At 37.9% G+C, this 6,029-nt stretch overlaps 1 non-coding gene across 1 annotated transcript; it reads left to right on the top strand.

Annotated features, from left to right (window-relative positions):
- Positions 1 to 5,044: 5,044 nt before the first annotated feature.
- On the top strand, positions 5,045 to 5,151 carry LOC113904527. The gene has a single exon (XR_003514547.1). It is a non-coding gene; the product is annotated as a U6 spliceosomal RNA (small nuclear RNA).
- Positions 5,152 to 6,029: the final 878 nt, after the last annotated feature.

Genomic DNA, 6,029 nt, shown 5'->3' with positions numbered 1-6,029 from the left:
GGAGGATGGAGAAAATCCTTTTCCCATGCAAATTTTTGTTTCTCAAATATGTGTTTCTGGCTATTGGAAAGGCCTCAAACTGAGTTTGGTGCTTTAGTGCATATACCATGACCAATAGGATAAACTGTATACTTTTTAATATGTAGAACCCCATGGCAAGTAAAAGAAGAAAAAATGCCAAAGCCACTTTTGAAGCAATTAAATATAAAATCATTAGAGATATTATGGATAGGCTTAAGGAATTTTGTAAAGCAAATAGATACAATTATTTTTGACAAAAAGATACTTATTGAAAACAGAAGATCTTATGAAAAGAAAATCTCATGTAAGAGTAATAGTAATAATAAAGAATTGAAGAAATTGAACTGAAAACTATATAAACATGTAGTAATAATCTGAACAAATTCCTGAGTTATTAATACATGGAAGGAATTCATTAGCACTGCTAAACAGAAGTCTTTCTTGAGAATACTGCAATGTTAGAACTTTGCAGGAATATTCTACCTTGGGTTAGAAAGAGGGGCTTTTAGAGGACATAGCAGAAATTCAGCTGTATCATGAATAGTTGATAAAAAATGGCTTGGGGAAGAGGTGAAATTGTTTTCATGACGTAGCGGCCATTGTTTGTACAATTTGATTTTATTTAAGGAAGTATAGTTTCAAGAGTTAAAGTCATATGCACGAGGGTGGGCTGCAGAGGCCAAGGGAATATGAAAGCTGTTGTGGATATCTCTCTTGGTTAACAGGGAGATGAGTCTCATCAGTTTATTGCACTTTGGTTTGTTCAGAAGCCCAAATCCAGTACTGATGGCAGGCTAGGATTCACTGAAAATGGCTGCTGTCATGGCTTCCTGTGACTTCTATCTTTACATTTATATCATGTGTATTTATATCATGTGTAATGAAAGATTTAAGATTTTGGAGGAGAACCACTAATAGATAGTCAGAAAAAAACAAATATTAACTGGAGAATTGCTAGCAAATCTTGAACAATACGTCTTAGCCAAAATCCTGCTATCATTGGTTTTAGGTAGGTATTTCTCACCACTTTGAGTCAGTAGCAGGGACTATTGATATCCATAGATTTACAGAAACTTTGTTTATCCTCTTGATTTACTCAAAGAATTAAGATTAGAGGAAAAAAATTAAAAATGACATTACAGCAGTAAAAATTTTAAGGCAACTCAGTAGGAAAATAATATTCTCAAAAAGCAAGCAGAAAACTCAAAAGAAGCGTAGAATCAGTGATTTCTGCCAGGTGTGGGTCTTATTCCAATGTCTTAGGCAAAGATATGATCTCAACAAGTCTGCCGCTTGATTTGAGGTTTTGGAAAGCTTCCTCCTTTTGGATAGTGACTTTTCCTGGAGAACTATAAGGCACTCTGTTTTAAATTTTCTACTGACTTGGAAGTGTTCCTGGGTGAAGCAGTTGATAAAGAATCTTCCTGCCAATGCAGGAGATGCAAGAGCTGTGGGTTTGATCCCTGGGTCGGGAAGATCCCCTGAAGGAAAAAATAGCAACCCACTCAGTCAGTATTCTTGCCTGGAAGATTCCACAGAGGTCAAGAAAATTAGTGTCTGATACATTTTAACTGGAAAACATGAACACAAAGGTTGGTTTTTCTGAAGTCTCACTGGATTGTGTGTTTGGTTAGCAGTACATGATAATATATATTTAAATGACATCATTGAACATCATGCTATATACAGTTTATGTGGAGATCTTAAGATTTAAGTTCCAAGAAATCTACATTAACTTGGAGATTGCTGCAATTGTGCAAAAATAGGAGGGTAGAATTTCACTCCAGATTCAATAAATAGTGGTCTCTGAATTTTATTGTCCTGTTGAGTTAGAACTCCAAATCTTATCATGACCTTTTATGTACCAGAAGAATGAAAAGTTCACGTCAATGAGTAAGAACAGAATAAAGAGATTTTCAAAGGGAGTCTTTCATATTACACATACAGTCTTTATTAAGTCTGTCCAGGGCAAGGACTTAGGTGTTACTGATTTTTTCAGATCATTTATAGGGCTAGCCTATTTCAGAAAAGTTAAGAATCCAATGTCAACAATGTCCTATGAGATTAAGCAATACTCTAAGATGTCTTTTGATAATTAGCCCAGAAAAATAAAGGATAACTTCCAATCTTTATGCAAAAAGAAACAGTCCAATATGTGTGGCAGAAGGAGGAAATATAATGGGTATGTTTTTCAAGTTTGTTTCTCTATGAGTAATAGGTCAGTTTCAATTATGGAAAAGCCAGACTGATGGAGATCCTTAAGAGTTTACTTTCCCTTATATATCCCACACTTTCTTTCTTTAGCTCCAGTGCTATTATGTTCAGATTTAAAGTCTGAAATATTGGTAGGGGAAGCATCACATAGTAAAAATAAGACCGTGACATTATTAGATTATAGTCTGGGGACTCTTTTTCTGGACATTCCAGAAAGAGGCCTTCTGGTCTAAATTTAATAGTAGTACATGTATACAAAATAGGTCTACTCTTAAAAGATTCAGGAGATAGTAAAGCATATCAATTAGTAAGAAAGCCCACAGAAGCAGGAAGTGGCTGAGACAAATGCAGTCTGAGAGTCATTTGAGATACCTACCTTTATAAGTCTGTTATTCTAAGGACAAATGGTGGAAAAATAATAAGGTTTATGGTAGAGAGGTTTGAAACAGTATCAAGGAGAAACAGAACATGCTTTCTTTACAATTGACAGAAATATCTCCATTTTTTATGCAGGAGACTTTGGGCTGACCAGAACAGTTAATTCCTCAGAGGGGTGTCATTCTCTCAGACAAGTTTGTTCTTTTTGTCCTTAGATTCTGTCTTTCAAGTTATGGCAGGATAGTTGCTCTTCCATTGAATGCTTTCTTTACAATAGCTACAGGTGTGTGTGTGTGTGTGTGTGTGTGTGTGTGTGTATGTGTATATATATATATATATATATATATAAAATTTAGACATGTACTTCTACATGAGTTTATTTAGATACTTAGCCAGAAGGGGTATTAATTAGAACTTAAAATTTCTTTCCCAAAAAAACTGTCCTCAAAGTTCTGAGCAGTCTCTTGTCATTTTAGGATTAAGACCATCAGCAAAGAAAGTAGATAAGTCAGTTATAATAATTTCTCCCTGAGTCAGAGTAGAATATTCACTGGAGATAGAAATGTGATGGCCTCTAAATCTGAAAACTACTTTTTCCTTCTTTACAGAATTGGGTATTGATCAATTAATATTGCAATAAAAAATACTAACAGTAAACATCTCAATGTCAGAATTTTTCTCCTACTTTTATACTCATAGCCACCCACACTCAAATTTTAATATATATTTTCAGTGTCATTTTGGTTATCAATTCACCTTGCCTTCTCTAACCAGCTTTATTTTTTTTTAATATCTCTTGTGCCTCTAAATGATGGGTTTTGTTCAAGACTTTCTATTATGGTTTCTAGTAATTATGGTTGCTAATTGCTTGACTTTAGAATAGGGAGTGCATTAATGTTGGCTTAATATAATTGCATGAGCCCTTGAAAAATAATTTCTTTGACTAATAATAGAAGAGGGCTTTCCAGGTGGCGCTAATGGTAAAGAACTCACTAGCCAATGCAGGAGACTTAAGAGACATGGGTTCAATCCCTGGGTTTGGGAAGATGCCCTGGAGAAGGGAATGACAACTCACTCTAGTGTTCTTGCCTAGAGAATCCCATGGATAGAAGAGCCTGGTGGGCTACACTCCAAGGGGTTGCAAAACAGTTGGACACAACGTAGCAACTAAACCACTACTGCCTAGTTATTCTTAAATGAATACTATGGTTCCTATTATAGGGTTTCCAGGTGACACTAGCAGTAAAGAACCCGCCTGCCACTGCAGGAGACGTAAGAGACCCGGGTTAGATCCCTGGGTCAGGAAAATCCCCTGGAGGAGGACATGGCAACCCACTCCAATATTCTTGCCTGGAGAATCCCATGGACAGATGAACCTGAAAAGCTATAGTCCATAGAGTCATGGGGAGTCGGACACGACTGAAGCGACTTAGCATGCACAGTGATAGAAGAGGAAGTCATAAACCTTTGAAGCATGAGAGAGATGGATATGCCATTGCTGGAATGGAGTTGGATAGCACCTTAAGAAGGGAATATATTTGGCCACTAGGAGCTGAGAACAGTCCTTAGTTGATAGCCAGCAAGGATATGGGTCTCGTTCTTCCAAATATAAAGAACTGAATTCTCCCATAGCCTTAGAAAGTTTGGGAATGGATCTTTCTCTAAAACTTCCAAATAAAAGCACAGCCTGTCATATAGCTTGACTTTGGCCTTGTGAGACTGAAAACAGAGGAGCCAGTGGAGCCTACCTAGGTCTTATCAGTGAAATAATAAACAAACATTGTTTTAAACTGATATATTTGTGGTAATTTGTTATGCAGTGATAGAAGATTATATGAATGGGCAGAGGAAGTCGAGTTATAGGGGTGAGATGGTTGGTGAATCTGAGGTTGAACAAGAAGTGAAAAAGGACAGTTTGAGTTGGAACTTTAGATTTTCCATATTTTTATCAATCTTTTGTAAGGAGTTTGCAGGGAAGCAATTTTGGAATTTTCCTATCTTTTAGAGGCCTTTTCCTATCAAACAAATAATTATGCTGTCCATAGAATATTTGGAGTCTTTGTGTTACGAAACCAGACTTGGGTCTGTTCATCCCTAAGTAGTAAAGTCAATTCACTGACACTGAGTTGTGGTGAAGGAAAGTTCATCGCTTATTTCAGGGCACCAAAGGAGAAGCGTGGGGGTCAGTACTCACAAGACTCCAACTCCCTGACAGTTTTTAATGAAAGGATTTTATGTATTTATTTATTTTTTAGTTAAGTTTTTAAATTTTATTTCTTATTTTTATTTTTTGGCCACTCTGCATGGTATGTTGGATCTTAGTTCCCTTGCTAGGGATTGAATCCAAGCCCCCTGCAGTGGAAGTGCAGGGTCTTAACCACAGGACCACCAGGGAAGTCCCAGGGAAAGACTTTTTTTAAAAGAAAGTGAGGTGCTCGCTTCAGCAGCACATATACTAAAATTGGAACGATACAGAGAAGATTAGCATGGCCCCTGCGCAAGGATGACACGCAAATTCGTGAAGCGTTCCATATTAAAAAAAAAAAAAAGAAAGTGAGAAAGATTATTGTTTTGTGTGTGATTAGCTAGTGGACATTCTTCTGTTTGGTTAGTAGTGAGGTAATTAGGAGCCAACATCCTCAACCTTCTGGCTCCAGCTTCTGGTTCTGGGTCTACATACTGATGGTCAGCATCCTTCCAATTTCTTCCAACTGGTAGAAGTTTCAGTATCTTCAAAGCACCTCAGAGGATATGGTTCAGAATATTATCTATATCCTGTGTGCATGCTCAGTCATGTCTGACTCTTTGTGACTCCCTGGACTGTAGCCTGCCAGGCTCCTCTGTTCATGGGATTTCCCAGGCAAGAATACTGGAGTAGGTTGACATTTCATCCTGCAGGGGATCTTCCCTACCCAGGGATTGAACCTGTGTCTCCTATGTCTCCTGCATTGGCAGGTGGACTGTTTACCACTAAGCCACCTGGGAAGACCTATCTATATCCTCAGAGGAGGAACTAAAGCTTCTTGAATTTGTTTCATGCTGCTAAGTAACTTCAGACGTGTCTGACTCTGTGCAACCCAATAGACAGCAGCCCACCAGGCTCCCCTATCCCTGGGATTCTCCAGGCAAGAACACTGGAGTGGGTTGCCATTTCCTTCTCCAATGCATGAAAGTGAAAAGTGAAAGTGAAGTCACTCAGTCATGTCCAACCCTCAGCGATCCCATGGACTGCGGCCCTCCAGGCTTCTCCATCCATGGGATTTTCCAGGCAAAAGTACTGGAGTGGGGTGCTATTGCCTTCTCTGGAATTTGTTTCATAGCTAAACTCTTTGACTATTTTCCTTTGTTTCTGCATCTTCTCACTTTTTGATGAAATCTGTTCTTTGGAAGGCCCAGATAGTTAAAGTTTTTCTACA

This window comes from Bos indicus x Bos taurus, chromosome 14, assembly GCF_003369695.1.
Source record: "Bos indicus x Bos taurus breed Angus x Brahman F1 hybrid chromosome 14, Bos_hybrid_MaternalHap_v2.0, whole genome shotgun sequence".
Taxonomy (NCBI): Eukaryota; Metazoa; Chordata; class Mammalia; order Artiodactyla; family Bovidae; genus Bos; species Bos indicus x Bos taurus.
This window is presented reverse-complemented; position numbering and strand designations above follow the sequence as displayed.